At 41.1% G+C, this 18,023-nt stretch overlaps 1 protein-coding gene and 1 non-coding gene across 2 annotated transcripts in view; one reads left to right on the forward strand and one right to left on the reverse strand.

Moving 5' to 3' along the window:
• Nucleotides 1-18,023, forward strand: part of PTPRT (protein tyrosine phosphatase receptor type T) — a 1,472,724-nt gene that overhangs the window by 549,055 nt on the left and 905,646 nt on the right. The gene's annotated exons all lie outside the window — the stretch shown is intronic.
• Nucleotides 9,023-9,148, reverse strand: LOC114007685 (U6atac minor spliceosomal RNA). The gene has a single exon (XR_003549275.1). It is a non-coding gene; the product is annotated as a U6atac minor spliceosomal RNA (small nuclear RNA).

An 18,023-nucleotide genomic window follows, 5' to 3' on the forward strand; every position in this document is an offset into this window, starting at 1 on the left:
ATTGAGGTTTCTCTTTGGGAAGGAACTTCTCTGAAATGCAGCACAGGATAGCTGCAGTGGTCAGTGGTCCTCACTCAGTCTCACACAATAGATGCTGAACAACCTGGGAGTATTTTTAGGATTTTTTGCCATAGGGTGTGTATGTTCACTGGAGAGACAGAGGGAAAGTAAGAAAACACCCTCCAGGGAAATGGCTATGCTGCAATCCCTTCTCTACTCTCCTCTTGGGACGTCGGGTGTGTATGTATATGCACCTAATGTGATTTTCAAGCTGCCAGGTCAGGGACACAAACCACATTTGACTATGTGGGAGTCCAGCACTCAAACCACCATGACATCTGCTGACCCCACCACTTGGTAGGCTCTTTACAAATGGGGATGTTCCTGGATTATTGAACCCGAGTTCTTGGAGTAGAGCCCAGGATTCTGCATTTAACAAGCTCCCAGGTTATTCATATGACCAGTAAAGTTTGAGACCCATGAGGGCCAGCTCCATGGCTTAGCAGTTAAAGTTCGCTATGGCTGACTGTGTGGTTTGAGTTCTGGACCCAGCAGCTTGAAAAACTCACTGGTACATGTGCATGTGTGCCCCTAAATCCTGCCAGAATGCAATATGGAGAAAGGATTGTGGTGTGTCCCCATTGGGGGATACTTTCTCTCTTTCCCCTTCTCTCTGTCTCTGTTTGATGAGTCATATACTCTTTTTTTTTTTTTAAATCAAAAAGTTTTAGACCCATGGGGAAGACCTAAGGAAACAGATTTGTGAAACCAGTCTGCCTTTGTTCCTATCTCCACTTAGCTTTTCCAACTCACCTAACCTTTCTGAACCCCATTTCCTTATCTGTAAAGTAAGGTTAACAGCAGCTGTTTTGGGGGATTGGTGTGAGGCTCAGGCAATTTACCAGCTGTGATGTTCTGTGCACATATTAACCATTTTGTGTGAGCTCAGCTCTTTTCACCTTCAAGATGTAATTTAAAGTTGTTTCATTGACACTTAAAGCATTGTGGCAAAGAGACTGAGATGTTTGTATGAGGCTTAGGAGAAGTTTAGTCTCCTTTCACCGATTTTGGTTCTTACAGGTGTACTTTTGGGCATTAAATGGTTTTTCCTCCCCAAGGCTCACAGGTGTCTCAGATGCTACAAATGCTGCACAGTCTATTCATCAGACCATAGGTGCTTCCACCCCTGGAATGGAACCTGCTTTGTACATAAATGCCACAGCCTTCCTACGCTAGCTGTGTGCTGCATCCAACCCAAAGGCCAGGACTTCGTACACCAATTGTAACTGGCCCCCTCCCCCCCCCAAAAAAAAATGGAAGGGTTAAAAAGCAGATATTAAAAGTGATATTAAGAGGAATTATTATGTGATTCCATAGCATGTATTCAGAATACAACGTCCAGTGAAAATGGATAGGTTGTGGCCAACACTGTTGGCCCAGAGGACCCTGAACATCCTTCGGTGTGAAACAGTGCATGTGGGGATACCTGGGATTAGTGCAAGGACTTCTGACTCTTCAGATCTTCATCCTGTGACCTTGTTAAGTCAATGCCCTCTCTAGATTCCAGTTTTCTCAAAGGCACAATGGGGATAATAATGAACTCATCTCCTGGGGCTATTATGAGAATGAGTGAGGAGATACATGTGACAAATATGTCATCAGCTTGATGGTGGTGCTTAGGCTTTGGCTGCCATCGGTCACCTGAAAAGTTATGTGTAGACCTTTCCCATCTGTCAGGAAGCCTCCATTCAGTATTAATCCCCAGGGTCTTGTCCTCTTAGGGACTTTGCCATTTGGCTTAGAGATTGCAAATTCATGGAGCATAAGCTCAGCTCACTGCACAGACATGTTTTCTTCTGGCTATACAGTGTTCTTTTTAAAAAAATTCTTCAGATATGACTTGTATTCTTTGGTTCATTGGACATCCTACCCCACTGTATTAGCAGTTCTGTGACTATGCTAATTTATATTACCTCAGGACCCAGAAATCCTTGAAGGTGGCCTCTGGAGTTCTTGATTTACAGGTATAGTTCACAGATGTAATGGATAAATGTGCCATGTTCTGTGTTCTGCAAGGATGGAACATGCTGTTGGCGAGACTGCTTACATAGGCATTTTTGAGCACTGGTTGGCATGGCAATGGGAAGCTGAGTGTGAAAGGGCCTCCCTGACTCTGTCATGGAATTTCACCTGTCTTACAAAGATTGGAGGTAAGGTTGTTCACAAAACAGCCATGAATGAAATATTGGGGACCAGAGAAATGAGATGCAGCCCAGCTTCAGGTGGGAGTGTTGGTCAGGGAGAACTTCATTTAGAAAGATTTGCTATTTGAACTACATTTATAAGGGTGAGGATAAAGGGTAAAAGTGATCTAGACTTCACCTATCTACAAAGTTAAGGACAGGCAGGTGCTAAATGCTCCAGTGTGTTTGACCCTCAGTTAAGCTAGGCTACAATGTGAATCATGAAGTGGTTAGCAGCAGCAAGGAAGAATTCTCCAGACCTCCAGGAGAGAGTTCTACAGGAAACAGAATTCTACTCCAAATTGTATCACTGAAGAGAATTTAATAAAGCAACTACTAGCAGTGTGGATGCAACTAAGGGAACCTACAAGACATGTGGAGGCAACAGAGGAATATTCAGAGGAACAGCCATGGAGGAGGGTGAGGAATATCAGCTTTGAGCATGTGGGACATGAGATTTATGTTAGACATCCAAGTGGATAGGTCACTTAGGTAGTTAGAGATACAAGATTAAGAGTGCCAGGGAGAGGGATGGAATACAGACATAAAATTGGGAGTAGTCAATGTTCAGACCTATTTGAAGTCATAGGCTTGGATGAGATCTTTAAGGATATGTGTAGAGAGAAGAGAAGAAATTCAAAGACTAAGCCTGAACCCTCCAACTGCTAGGGATTAAGAAAAGGGGGAGAGGCCAGCCTGAAGGCTGAGAAAGAGTAGGTAGGGAGGACAACAAGAGTGTCCAGAATCTAAAAGAAGGGAGGAAGGTACAATGAACTCTGTGAACCCTGCTGATAGAGCAGGTGTGATAAGAACTGAGAGTTAACCTTTGGATTCAGCAATATGGAGGTCATGGAGACCTTGAGGAAACCAGCTCCCTGTCCTGGTGACAGTGTCAATCTGATTGGTGTGGGTGCTTGATACAATGGTCTGAGATTGGATACAGCATCTACTAGACTTTCCAGTTTTGACTTGTTCTAAGGGGGAGTAAAGGGATAGTGAACATCTATAACTTTTACATTTCTACATTAGCTTTTCATTTGGAAAGAAATAAAAGTAACAAAACCATATTTTAGAAATCTTGGAAAATGGAGAAATGAAAAGAATTTCCTAATTCTACCTTTCTTGTACCATCACTGATAGAATATTTTAATTTCAAGCTACCCATACTCATCCCTCTACCATGCTTATAATTTTCTTAACCACTCATAATATTAGTGCAAACTCATTTTTGCATCTTGCTTCTTCAAGTAACATTTCATCATGCGCATATTTCCATGCAGTCTCTTTGCCACGGTAACCTCAGTAGTTAAAATTTGCATGATCTCATTAGGACCTGTTCCCAGCCTCCATATTTCCTGTGGAGTCTGAAACTAATGAAGGGGATGAAGAAAATGTCTGTAAATATTTTGTTGTTTTGCAAACACAAGCACTCTTAAATCCAGTTTAATGATTGCTCAGTTTAATTAAACCCTCTTGGTCTTTCTTGTTACCCAGTTCTCTGCACTGATTAGAGCCCCGATCTGAAAGGAAAAATTCAAATGCATGTTGCAGTTCCTTTTTTTCTTTTCTTTCTGTTCTTTTACAAATGTGAAAAGAGAAATTTGAAAGGAAGAATGTGATTCTGCTTTGTATGTTCTTCTAACCCAAATTGCTCAATAGGCTTTTGTTTGAAATGAAGTTCTCTAATCTATTTGTATGTATATGACTGCATTTTCTTCCCTTAATTTTTTTCCCTAGTTGCCAGAGGGTGTGTGCTCATCAGAGAGAGAGAGAGACAGAGACAGAGAGGGGGAGAGATCTCGAGAGGGAGAAAGCACCCCTACAATGGGACATGGTCACATCACAATTCCTTCTCCCCCATTTCTCCTTCCTGTTGGAATTTTGGGTACACACGCATGCACCTGGTATGTTTTCCAAACTCCCAGAACTGGGATTCAAACCATGGTCAGTCATGTGGGATCTGGCTCCCTTAACTCCTAGGCTACAGGGCTGCCCTTGCCTCGCTTAAATATATTAAGGTATTATTTCTAGAATACAAAAGTTAAGCATACAGTGTAGTGAATGTTGGTCATTGTATAGAGTCATTTAACCACCATCACATCAAGAAACACAATTGCTGGAGACCAGCCAATCACATGATGGTTAAGCTGGCTGTATCCCACATGGCTTACTACGAAGTTCTAGTGCTGGATGGACCTAGTAGCTTGAGAAACACGCCAGGCATGTGTGTGCGCATGCCCCAAATCCTGAAAACGAGGGGAAAATGAGGGAGTACAGATTGTGATATGACCATTTCCCATAGCTGGTGCTTTCTAAGAACTGAAATGCTCCCGCCCAACACACACCACATTCTTTGTTCTGTCACTCCTTCAAGTGGCCACACACTTTGGCAAAAATTTGAAAACAAAACAAAAGAAAAAAGTGGTTTGGAATTTCTCCCTCATCCTGAAAAACTTCTCTTCCTCTTTCCCCCTTTGGCTTTCTGTCACTTCCTCTCCCTTCTCTCCCTTGTTAGTCCCTGCCCTAGGCAACCTCTTATCCACTTTTTGATACTATAGTTTTGCCATTTCTACAATTTTATATCAGAGGAATAATATGGTATATGTTCTTTTGTGCATCTATGGAATATGTTCTTTGTTACTTTATTCTTTTTAGGATTCATCTATCTCATTGTGTGTATATTTCCCGTGGAGTAGTGTTCTGTGGTAAGGATCTGCCACCATTTGTTAATCTAGTCTCTTATTTTTTTTTTTTAAAGTCGCTTTTCTTCTTTTTTAAAAAAATATTTATTGCTTCTGAGAGGGCACATATACCCCCGTGGATCATGTCTTCGTGACATGATCCATCTGCGATCTCAGTTAGCCTGAATTATTGGCACATGTGTAAATGCCAGTAATGAGCTCAGGGAGGTTGTGGGATGAAAACCCAGGACCAGTCCCATGTGGGTCTATTTGCATTATTGTTGCACTACCACCTGGCCTCATTCGCTTATTTTTGTTCTCTTTCTTGGATTCATCTTGTCCACTTTATTCATCCTTACATTGTATGTGGCAGGGACAGCTAGAGCACTTTTAATATACTTTTCATCTTCTAGGACATTCAAAATGCTAAGGGCCTCACCTGTACCTGTGCTCACCAGACTGTCCTATGTGATGACTATAAGTTGTGTAACACAGTGGACTTGATCTTAGGTGGGGATTGACTTCTGCTATCAGCAGTTAATTGGGAATAGTACATTGTCAAAATTAACCTTGGAATATCCTTTAAGACACCATAAAAAGTTTGGTTGAGTAATTCTCCTCATGCTGCAGTCTAGTATCTGTTGAACTAGACTAAGGGAATGAACAAAAAGAAATCAATATGCAAATGAGTGTATAACAAAGGTATCTACATTTAACAGGTGGGGAATCCCAAGGTCTTTCTGCTTGTCCACAGGGTTTTTCCCATTCTATTTCAGTATTAAGTCTCTGTAACTTTAATTCAAATTATTTCTTTCTGGTAGTAAAGCTTTAATGAAATAATATTTCAAAACATTTACCTCAGGCTTGGCGCATAGTGTGCACTGCGAGATGTTTCATGGATTTGAATCTACCATCTGCCAGCTCAGAATCATACATAACTCCTGTTTTTGAAAAGTTGTTAAGAACTTGGCCACCTGGCCTCAGCCTTTTCCAGCTGGCTTCTCTGGTGCAGCCCCACAGACTGGCCATCACTCTCATGTCTTTGAAGCTTGGCCTCATATTCCCATTGTCATCCATCTGTAGACCAATGTTTCAGTCCTCAAAAAGAGCTCAGACTGCAGGGTACAACTTCCCTCAATCGTGGGAGGAGAAAGAAGCATCAAGTAGGAGAAACACTGAGAGTACATCTAATGCTCCTGCTGCCCTGAGCCCCCAGCAGGTGTGTTTCCTAAAATGTGCATTTAAATTCTACAAATAGAGGGTGTCCCTTTGGGATTTCTCTAGGGGATACCAGTACTGGAGACCCCAGAGGGCAACATTTCCCTAGGAGTGTTCTGTGTTTTGTTTTAGCAGAGAGACCTTTCATTTGCCTGCTTTTTGTCCAGGTGTCAGCCCAGGCCCTGAAAAACAGAAGCTGGTGTGCTTTGTGGTGCGAAATCTGTCTTACTCTTTTTGTTGTTGTCGTTTTTGCCCTAGGATAAGCTCACTCGCTGGAGACAGAGAGACAGACAGTGAGAGGGAAAGTGAGAAATTGCCTCCCACAGTGGATGGCCATGTCACAAACCCTTCTTCCTCCTGCTGGGATTCTGGGCATGCATGCACACATGCCCGGTGCAAACCCCAAACCTCCAGGTCCAGGAATCAAACCATGGTTGGCATATGGGATTCTAGCTCCTTAACCACCCTGCCACCTGCTGGCCTCTCAACTTACTCTTTATTGAGCTGTGTGGGTTGGACTGAATGGGCTAGAGGGCTTCTCTTGATGATAAGGAGTGGAATGAGACTAAGAGAGTGAGGCAGGCTGGGTTTAGATGTTTAGGGCACCAAGTCCTGCCTGCTTGTCCAGCTTCTCCTCAGAGATCTTACTGATGGAGCACAAATACAGAAAACCCAGAATCAAGTGCCAGTCCTTTTAATCCACACAAGCACTTGCTAGCCCCTGACTATAGCATACCTCATAAACTGTGCTGAAGTCTTGAGAAAACATTGTAGCCCTTCTTCCTGGCCTGGAAACAGTGCTCCTCCTGTCCTTCAAAAAATTTTTGAGGTTCAAATAATAGTAAGAAAGACTTTCTCAAGGAGGACCACTGCAATAAGAAGAGAATGGTTACAGTGGGGAGAATGATTGGAGTGGTGATGATGAGCAGGTGGCCTGGTGGATGAACTAAAGTGGGAGTGTTCTTTATGGTTGACCAGTATCCTGCAGGTGTCTGTGGGGAGGAAAGAAGCCTGGCTAAAATTTGATCAAGTCATGTTATTGGGTAGTTTGTCCAGATTGGCTAGTGTAAGCCACTCAAATAGCCATTTCTGAAACAATTTGAGGGTCTGCGTGTGGCCTTGTCATTGGGTAACGAGTACTCCATAAGTGTTACCTAAGCAGTGTGGTGAAGGGCATTTTCTTTGCAGTAAGCTGTTTCCTGGAACTCAGAGGGTGGAGGCATTTCTTAGGCAGGAGGACAGGGCTTGGGAAGTTCATCATTATTAACATGGGGTTCTTCCCTTACCTACTCTCTCACTCTATTGCATGCCCAGGCAGTACTGGCTTACAGCTTAGTACTGGTCTTTGAGATACAGAATGATGAGTTTTACCTTGCCCAGATGGGCTTTTACTGTACCTAGACTGGAAGGAGATGGGGAACAGATCAAAAGGCCTGGGCAGCAGAACTCATGTGGGCAAAGATGCAGTAGAAGGAGAGAGATCAACCTCTGAACCACCGTGACCTGAGCAGTGACAAGTTTTACCAATCAAATGAGCAGTTCCTACATGACTGAGGATGGATGAATAAGAGTTCTCTGTTCATACATCCTCCTGAGGTGTGTGCAGTACATTGGACATTCTTTTTCATATAGGATGATGAGGAGGAGAGTTAACCCTCTCCATCCCCCACTCCAACCTGTTTATTATTATTATTATTTATACATTAAATTGCTATACATCATTTAGGTTTTAAAGAGATTTTACCCAACATGATATACACCACACACCAGGCGAGTTGAGAATACTATACATGATGTCATCACCAACAGGCCAATAAACGATATCTGTGTCCTACAAATGTCTTACTTCTCCATTTTCCCCCAAATTTCCCTTCCTGCACTCTTCCACTCTCCTACTCTCCTTCCACTTTGTCCCCAGTGTCCATAACAATTTTCAATGCTTTTAGGTCCTCCAGTCTTTCAATCTCTACCATAGAGTGTAGACAGTTGGTATATGCTCAGTGGAGACATACAATGCCTCTATTTCATAGACTGACTTGCTTCACTCAGCAATAAATTTTCCATGTTTGTCCACTTTCTATCAAATGCCAGAGTTCTGTTTTTTTTACTGATGAATAGTATTCCATGGAGTATATGTGCCACACTTTTTCAATCCATTCATCTGTTTGTGGACATTTGGGTTGGTTTCATGTCTTAGCGATCATGAATAACGCCACAATAAATATAGTTGTGTAAGCACTTTTCTGACTGTTTTCCTGTCTATTGGGTACATACCCAGGAGTGGAATTGATGGATCATATGGTAGTTCTATTTGAAGGTCTTGCATATTGTTCTTCACAGTGGCTGAACCATCTTACATTTCTACTAGCAGTGCATGAGAATTTCCCTTTCACAACATCCCTGTCAGGATGTTTTAATGTTTTAAGGTTTTTTTAATCTACGCCATTCTGACTGGGGTTAGGTGGTATCTCATTGTAGTTTTGATCTGCATCTGCCTTATGTTGAGGGATGTTGAGCATTTTTTCATATGCTCTTTGGCTGTTTGTATGTCTTCCTTAGAGGCTTGCTTATTCGGCTCATTTTCCCATCTTTTAATTGGGTTAATCATTTTCTTCCGGGTAAGCTGCTTGAGTTCCCTGCATATTCTGGTTATCAGTCCCTTATTTGAGGCATAGTTTACAAAAATTTTCTCCCATTCCGAGGGTTGTTGATTCACACGCATTTACTGTGTCCTTCATTATGCAGAAACTTCTCAATCTGATGTAATCCCACTTGTCTGTTTTGGGGATTATTGCCTGTGCTTTAGGGGTCTTGCTTAAGAAGTCCTTGCCTACCCCAATGTCTCCCAGAGTTTCACCAGTGTTTTCCACTGTAGTTTTATAGAAACATTGGTTAGATGCCACGAAGTAGGTTGCAATGCCTTTTCTGTAGGTCTTTTGTAAGGCCCGAGGGCCTCTTCCATCCTTGTCAAGGGGGGTGTTAACCTTCTCTCCTTTCATACAACACCCCAACCTGGTTTAAACATCAGCTGTGTTACTAACTGTGTGAATTCTGGAGATGGTTAACTTGTCAGTGAAATGGGGACAGTCGTGCTTGCCACACCTCTCAGGTGCCTTAGCACAGGTGAACTCCTTTCCATTCATGATGATAGAAAGGCAGGAAGCAAGAGATCTTTGTTTGGTTGTTCAACTTTTCTTGGATCTACCTTTGGTAACCATGAACCTTAGTGAGGAAAATAGCTTCATCAGTTTCCAGCAGTAAGACTGCAGTCCTATTGTGAAAGATATTCCTAAGGGGGCTGCCTCCTACTCTGAGCTGCACAGATTGGAGTGCATGGGATCATCTGGTCCATTCTACAGGTAGACATGCGTTACCTCATAGGGCAGCCTTCTCAGACCCAGGGGAACAGCCAGGACTCCAATCCAAAGCTTTTATACAGACCAGAAAGAATCTTTCAGAGAACCTCCAAGCTTAGTTCCCCACTGGCAGGGGAGAAACCCACAGGTCATCATACCTATACCCTGGTCAAGCCTCAGAGTGCTTCCTGAGAAGTGGAACGGTCACACTATGGGACCTCTGAGTAACACCGTAAGTGCGTATTTTTTTAATGGCAGCTCAGATTTTCAGGCACATTGTGCATTGCAGCAGGGGTCCTGGTGAGGCCCTAAACTGGCAAAGTCTACAATCTTGGGAGGGATTTCCTCTTTGCTGTGACCACGAGACATTAACAAAGACATTAGCACAGCCATTTCACTTGGATGGCCAAAGTTTGTGCTGCTTCTGTTTCCTTAATTATCTCTCTCTTTTCTCTTTATCTCTTGGTTTATTAAGTCATTGGGTAGCACATTCATGAAGTAGGACATTTAGAGAGGGCTAAGCATTCAGATAATTAGAGTAGGAAAGGGTACCCAAGGGTCATGTTTTCCAGGGCTCTGCCTCACACAAATTCAGAGCTGTGTGTTTATTGCTGGTTATTATTTTTTTTTAAACTGCGTATTTTAAGGCTTCAAACATATACCAAAGAAGTATACAGAATAACATAATGGACCCTTATTGCCCAGCTTCAATATTTATTACCTCATGGCCAATTTTGTTTCACCCGTACCCTTACCTATATATATTAATAAGTACTTATTTTATGTTGACTAAATTCCCTCACGATGTCTCTTTGTTGTCATGTCTCTTCCCTTCCCCTGAACTCTTGGTAACCGCTGATCTGTTGTGTTTTCAGAATGCCCGATAAGTGGATTCATGTAGTATGTAGCCTTTTGAATCTGTCTTTTGTCAGTTAGCATAAAACATTTGACACTCATCTACATTGCATATATCAATAGTTCTTATTTATTGCTAAGTAACACTTATTGTATGGAGCACATGCAGTTGGTGTTTGAACTGGGTACTAAGGATCTAAGGACTATGGAAACAATCAGCATTACCTCGATGGGTGATTCATGCAAGCATATGCAATGGGCCCAGGCTTCTGGAAAAGAAGGCAGATATGAACACAGGAGGCTAATCACTTTGTCTTCTTTGAAATGAGTTGACATGACAAGAAAACATGTACATACTGAAATGAAACAGGTTGGATACTAAAAAAGCTGTCACCCTTGTGCCTCATTCTTGAAGTAGTTTCTAGGAGATACACTGATTGAAGAAGGGTACCTAGTGTTGAACGACAAATCATTTTCCTGAGAAAGTAAAGGAAGTCTGGTTGTGAAATTTGTCCAGGGAGTATGGAGGACAACTATACAAATGAAGATGAATGCAAGCATCGAAAGCAAAACAAAACAACAAAACTCGTAAATCTGCATCTGTGGTAATGTTAAAAAAATAATGCACTACTCTGTAATAGGATTTATCTTAGAAATGCAGGGAAATTTCAACATTAGGAAATTAATTAATGTTGCATGGATAAATCAAAATAGAAAACCATGTGATTAGTTCAGTAGTCTCCAGGAAGTGCTTGACAAAATTTCACTTATTTAGAAGTTAGCAAGTATGGACAGTCATGGTGGCATAGTGATAATGCAGTGCTCCATGAAGCTAAAGCTGTGTGGGAAGGTCCTTGGTTCCCATCCCAAGGTCTGCCTGTATCTATGAATTGCCATGATCTGGACTGGCTAAGGCTGGGGATGAATCATAGCATGAAGACCCTGCTTGGGTGCCTCACTCTCTCTTGTCTCTCTACCTCCCTCTTTATGTCTGTCTCTTTCACGGAATGAATGAATGAATGAATGCATTTCTAAAAACGTAATTTGCAACCCAATAAGCCAAATGCTTTGGTCAACTAGAAATTAAAAGATGAGTTCTTTTCTTCTTCTTTTCTTTTTCTTTTCTTTTCTTTTCTTTTCTTTTCTTTTCTTTTCTTTTCTTTTCTTTTCTTTTCTTTTCTTTTCTTTTCTTTTTTGCTGGAGGGTGTGTATACTTTTTACCTCAAGAGGGTAAGTGAGAAAGCACCCCTATGGAGAATTTGCACACCATAATCCTTACTGTTCTATTTCTTCCTTTTGGAATTTTGGTTATGTACACACATGCTCCCAATGTATTTCTCAAGCTGCTGGGTCCAGGACTCAAACCGAGCAGTCAACCATGTGGGATCCAGCCACCTTAACCACCATGTCCCTGTCTGGCCTGAGAGAAGTTCTTAAAATGCCAAACAAACAAGTTTTTCAAAAGCTAATATCATTTTCCATGAAAAATTAGAAACATTGATATTAAAGTCATTATTAAGACTAAATTGTCTGATACCCTCATCATTCCATATTAAAGTTGTATGATAAATAGTAGCTGTTATTGCGTTGAAATGTATCCTCCAAAAGAAGGTATGTTTGAAATTTTAACCCCCAGTTCCTAAGAATTTGACCTTGTTTGGAAATAGGGTCTTTGAAGATTTAATCAAGTTAAGGTGAGGTCATTAGGGTGGACCCTAATCCAGTATGGTTGGTAATTGGTGTCTTTTATCAAAAGGGGGCATTGAGACACAAAGACAGAAGACAATGTACACATGAGTAAATCCACACGTTGATGAAGGCTTGCATTAGAGTAATACCTCTGCAAGCCAAGGAACATAGACTTGCCAGAAAACCATGAGAAACTGGAGAGAGGCAGGGAACAGATTCTCTCTCACAGCCCTCCAAAGGAACCAACACTGCTGACACCTTGATTTCTGGTTTCTCGCCTCCAGAACTGTGAGACAATACATTTCTCTTGATGAAGCCATCCGGTCTGTGATACTTTGCTATAGCAGCCCTAGGAAATGGATACAGTAGGTAATATTTACTGAGTTCTGTGTGTCAGGCACTGTTCAAGTAAAGTGATTACTTTATATCCATAAACTCATCTTAATTTTCACAACAATTTTATGAGGAGATGATTATTATCCCTGTTTTATTGATGAAGAAATTAAGCCACAGAGACATTAGCAGGCTTTCTGAAAGCCATGCAGCTAGTAAGGGTAGGACAGGGATTTAAACTCAGATAATCTATTTCCTGAGCTAATTCCTAACATTACTACTAATACTCCATGTTTGTATCCATCAAAATTACAATGTGTTGGTATGGAAGTATTTAGACACACAAATCAATGGAACAGAATAGAAAGATCAGTAGATCCATGTTTATACAGGCATTTCATATTTGATAGGGAGGAGATGAATTATTTAATGATGCTGGAACAATAATGAAAGTACTTTAAAATAGAGAGGTCAGTAGGTGGCATAGAGGTTACAGTGCTGGACTCCCACATGGCTGACTGCAGTTTGAGTCCTGGACCTGGAGGCTTGAAAATACACATGTGCATTGCGTGCCCACAATACCAAGATGAGAATGGAGGAGAAGAGATTGTAGTGTGGCCACCCCCCCCCTTGGGGGGGTCATTTCTTACTTTCCTTCTCTCTATTTTTGTTTGTCTCTTGCTTTACAGCAAGTGCATGCACCCTATGCCAAAAACCTAAAAAAAGTAAAATAAAATGAAGTTAGATGCATATGCCACACCATGCATTAAAATTATTTCTACATGGAAGTAAAATTTAATTGAATTCACAATTTAAGAAGTGAAACCAAAAATTTTATAGATGAATATTTCTTCTACAGTATCATATATTCTGTGTATGCAGTTCTAATAGAACAGAAAATTATTTATAGATTTTAGTTACTAGAATGTATACATTAGAAATAATTAAGAGGTAAAAAGAAACTAGAGGAATATTTATAACAGAAAATAGTTTAATATCTTTTACATACCAAGAGACTTACATGTGAGAATGGATCAACATCCCAATCATAAAATGAATGAAGGACATAAACAGGTAATTTACTAATGAAATGTCAATGGGCACTTGATGAAAAACACCTTCATTTAATATTTAGATTGCTCATTTAGAATAATTGGCTTCTGCATTTCACCAGCTGAGTTGATAAAGATCAAAGACAGTAATAATACTTGGTACTGGTGAGAAGTCAAGGAAAAGGGGCAGTCTTACACATTGCAGATAGCAGTGTTGATTGCAACACTGTTCTGGAAGGTGAGTTGACTGCATGTATATAAAAATCATGCATGCCCTTTGACTCTGGAAGCTCAACTATTAGAAAATGATAGTAGGAGGGACCAGCAGTTAGCATAATGGCTGTGTCGCCGGACTCCCATGTAGTCGACTGTGGTTCGCGTTCCGGACCTGGTGGCTTAAAACTCACGCTGTGCACGTGTGCGTGCGTGCCCAATATCTTGAGAGGAGAATAGAGGAGAAGGGATTGTGGCATGGTCATCCCCCCTGGGGGGTGATTTCTCACTTTCTGCTCTCTGTCTCTCTCTGTCTGTCTGGCGAGCGCTTGCGCCCTATAGCGAAAACCTCTTAAAAAAAAAAAAAAGAAAGAAAGAAAATGATAGTAGGAAATAAATGTAACAATATCCAAAAGTTTATTTCCTGGCTTTATACATGATAAAATATGAAAACAGCAAAAATAAATAAAAGGAATTTGGATTAGTAACTTAAGGGTATGTAGCATAGCAGCCACTAAAATTGACTTTAGTGGCCCAGATACAGTGGCACAGGTGGTAAGCACCACTGTGTGATTTGGAACCACATGGGAGGCTTGAGTTTGGATCCTAGGTTGACCTAAACACACAGGCATGGATGTACATTCCTGCAGCTCTGGCTGACTAGGAGGTCAGGGAAGGATCATGAATGGCATAGACCCTCTCAAGAGAACCTGTCTTTCTATTTCTCATGAAATAAACTTTAATTTAAAAAATAGGTTTTAGAAAACTATTTGGTGAAATAGGAAAATATTTCCTGATATAGTAATAATGTACTTGGGGAACAGGTTACAGAGTTTTGTTTTATCATGGTTTCAAATTTTTTTAGAGAGGAAATAAGTATGTATATAAGTGGAAAGAAATCTAAAAAGCATAGATCAAAATATGAACAGTGTTAACTCCTGGAGAGATGAATTTAGAAGGGATTATGTTCTTAAATTTTCCTCAAATTATTTGCAGTAAAAGTGTGTTCTTTTTGCAATGGAAATAAAGCTAATAATCCTGACATATAATGCATATATATTCATATGCACAGATTCATATATAAATAAATATATGTAGGATGGCCCTATATAATATACACACCTTTCAGATATTAATTACACCAAAAAATGCAGTGTTGTCAAATGCCTTGGTGCTGGTTGGTATTTTGAATATTTGTGACTTTAGGGTAATCAGTGTAGTTACTAGTTAATATCCATCAATGGTTATGACTTGTTAAAATGTGCGTTGTTAAATTATGAATACATTTTATGGGCGCTCTATTCCTAATAACACAATAATAGCTAGTATATATTTAGCTCTTAAAATGTGCCAGACTTCTTTCTAGTATCTACATGTTTATTATTTCCTTTAATTCATTTAGGAAAGTCTATGAGAGTGAGTGTGTGTATGTGTTTGCTGAGAATCATAAAATATATTAAGTAATTATGTTAGATTTTTGAGGGGGCACCATAATTTAAGGTGTTTTCTTGTAGAAGACTGTTGCGAAGACTGTTGCATAATCATCACAACCTCAACTGCACCTTATTTTGTGGTGGTCTCTTATGATGCTCTTGTGGGTACCCAGGCCCCGTTGAGTGTGAGAGGTTGTCCTGAGGCTCAAGGCAGTGTGCAGAGGTGTGGTACTCTCAGCGATCTGTGTGGTTTGAACCCTGAGCAACAATATACTCCTTGGGGAAGTAGATAGAATGGATTTGCTTTAAGCCTTACCCCTCACCCCCTAACCACCATAGTTTATTCTAAGTTTTCAGAAAGATCTAGAGAGCAGTTTCCCTATTTTACCTAACCCCTATTATTTTCAAAATAATTAGAAGATGATAAAGGAGAATTTGAAACTTTGCACTGATTCTGTCATCAAGCAGGTTGCTACTTCCCAACAAATTCCTAGTGCACAGACATTGTCAACTGGGGACACAGCTCTATTTCTTCAGGTTGCCCTCAGGATCCCCCGGGTTGTGGAGAAACAGCTGAGAAGACTATGTAAAAACTCACTATAGGAGGGGAACCAGCAGTTAGCTTAATGGCTATGTCGCTGGACTCCCACGTAGTCGACCGCGGTTCGTGTCCCGGACCCGGTGGCTTAAAACTCACACCGGGCGCATGTGCATGCGTGCCCAAGATCCCGAGAGGAGAATGGAGGAGAAGGGATTGCAGCGTGACCATCCCCCCTGGGGGGTGATTTCTCGCTTTCTGTCTCTATGTCTCTCTCTGTCTGTCTGGCGAGCGCACACACCCTACAGTGAAAATCTCTCAAAAAAAAAAAATTCACTATAGGAGATCAAGGTAATTCTAGTGAATCTGAATCAAAACACTTTCAAATTCCCACATGTGCAGTAAGATTCCTAGAGGATCCTCTGGGGCCCTGGGCTGGGGTGTGATGAGGCCTGAAGCTTCATGTGAAAAATATTTCCAAGCAAGGACCTGCAGGGATTGAAGGGGATAAAGTAACCAGCTTTACAGTGTCTGCTTAAAAGGTTCAAAGATGTGATTGAGGCATAGAGGGAGCTGCAAGAGAGAAAAAAGGAGGAGAGTGATGGGAAAATTAACAAGGCTGAAATACCGATTGGCCTCAGCATGTTTTAGCAAACTGGGCAAATGTTGGAATAATAGTCTTTTGCTAGAGCTGTGGACAATAGCAGTGTTTTCTAGCACAGTGGTTGAATGTTTTTCTCCATAAGGGAAAATCCAAAAGGTTTATATGAAAGTAACTGAACGTGGGTAGATGTTACAGATCCTGCCCCACAAGGCCTGCCCCATCTTCTGACCGAGGCCGGGTAGTCAGAGATACTTAGCCAGGCAAGTGTTGTATAGAGGTTGGTAGGTGCTACACAGGTCTCCAATGCCGCCATAAGAATATCAGGCACTCCTGGAGTCAGCAAGGGTCCTATGCACTGTGTGGATCCTGTAAGGAGCTTGCAGAGCCCTAAACCTGTGAGGCTGTTGAAACTATGCTTCAGGGTTTCCCTGTCACATTACTTTTCCAAAGCTCTGGGAGAGTTCTGTAGCAATATGTCCAGATAGTTACATTTTTAATAAAATGTTATCAAAAGTAAGATTTTTAAACTATATTTGGTTAAGACTGTTGTATCATTCCTTTTTAACTTTCCCTTCATCATAATTTATTTTGGGGTGTGAGGAGTATGATTTGGGGCTTGAAGAGGTGTCAAGGGCATTTTAGGGATTTGCAAGCAGCAGTTATATTCTATTAACACTTCCATAGCATGAGATAAACACACACATACACACACACACACACACACACACACACACACACACACAGTCATGCATCACTTAATGAGGAAGTTACCTTCTGAGAAATGTGTCATAAGGCAATTTCATCATTGTACAAGCATCATAGAATGTACTTACACAAACCTATGTGGTATAGCCTACTACATATGAAGGCATGTGATGTAGCTGTTGTTCTTAGGCTATAAACCAGTGTGGCATATCCTTGTACTGAATATTATAAGCAGTTGTAACACCATGTCAAATTATTTTTATAATGTGAGGGAACCAGCAGTTAACATAATGGCTATGTCGCTGGGCTCCCACGTAGTCGACCACGGTTCGTGTCCTGAATCCGGTGGCTTAAAACTTACGCCGGGCGCGTGTGCACGCATGCCCAAGATCCCGAGAGGAGAATGGAGGAGAAGGGATTGCGACGTGACCATCCCCCCGGGGTGGTGATTTCTCGCTTTCTGTCTCTGTGTCTCTCTCTGTCTGTCTGGTGAGCGCACGTGCTCTATAGCGAAAAAATCTCTCCAAAAAAATTATTTTTATAATGTGAAATGTGCAAACATAGGAAAAGTACAGTAAAAATACTATACACACACACACACATATAAATATACACATATACACACAAGATGAGGCCTGCAGATGGCATGATGGTTAAAATGCTGGACTCTCACATGGCTGACTGCAGTTTGAGTCCCAGATCTGGTGACTTGAAAACCACATCAGGCATGTGTGTGTGCATGCCCAAATTCTCAGGAGGAGAATAGAGGAGAAGCACGGTCATCCCCTGCAGGGAGTGATTTCTCACTTTCTCTCAGTGTTTCTCTGGATACTACATGTGTTTTATGACAAAAACCTAAAAAAAGAGGTATATCATGATAGGGAAGGTACCATGAATGGAGCTTGAGGACTGGAAATTGCTCTGGGTGAGTTGGTGAGTGAATGTGAAGGCCTAGGGCATGACTATACACTATTGTAGATTTTATAAACATTACATGCACAGGCAGCACTATGTTTATAAAACTATATTTCCTTTTTTGAGAGAGATTTTTGCTATGGGGTGTGTGTGCTTGCTGGGAAGACAGAGATAGAAAGTGAGAAATC

The sequence above is a fragment of the Tupaia chinensis genome, unplaced genomic scaffold, assembly GCF_000334495.1.
Source record: "Tupaia chinensis unplaced genomic scaffold, TupChi_1.0 Scaffold000216_1, whole genome shotgun sequence".
Lineage (NCBI taxonomy): Eukaryota > Metazoa > Chordata > Mammalia > Scandentia > Tupaiidae > Tupaia > Tupaia belangeri.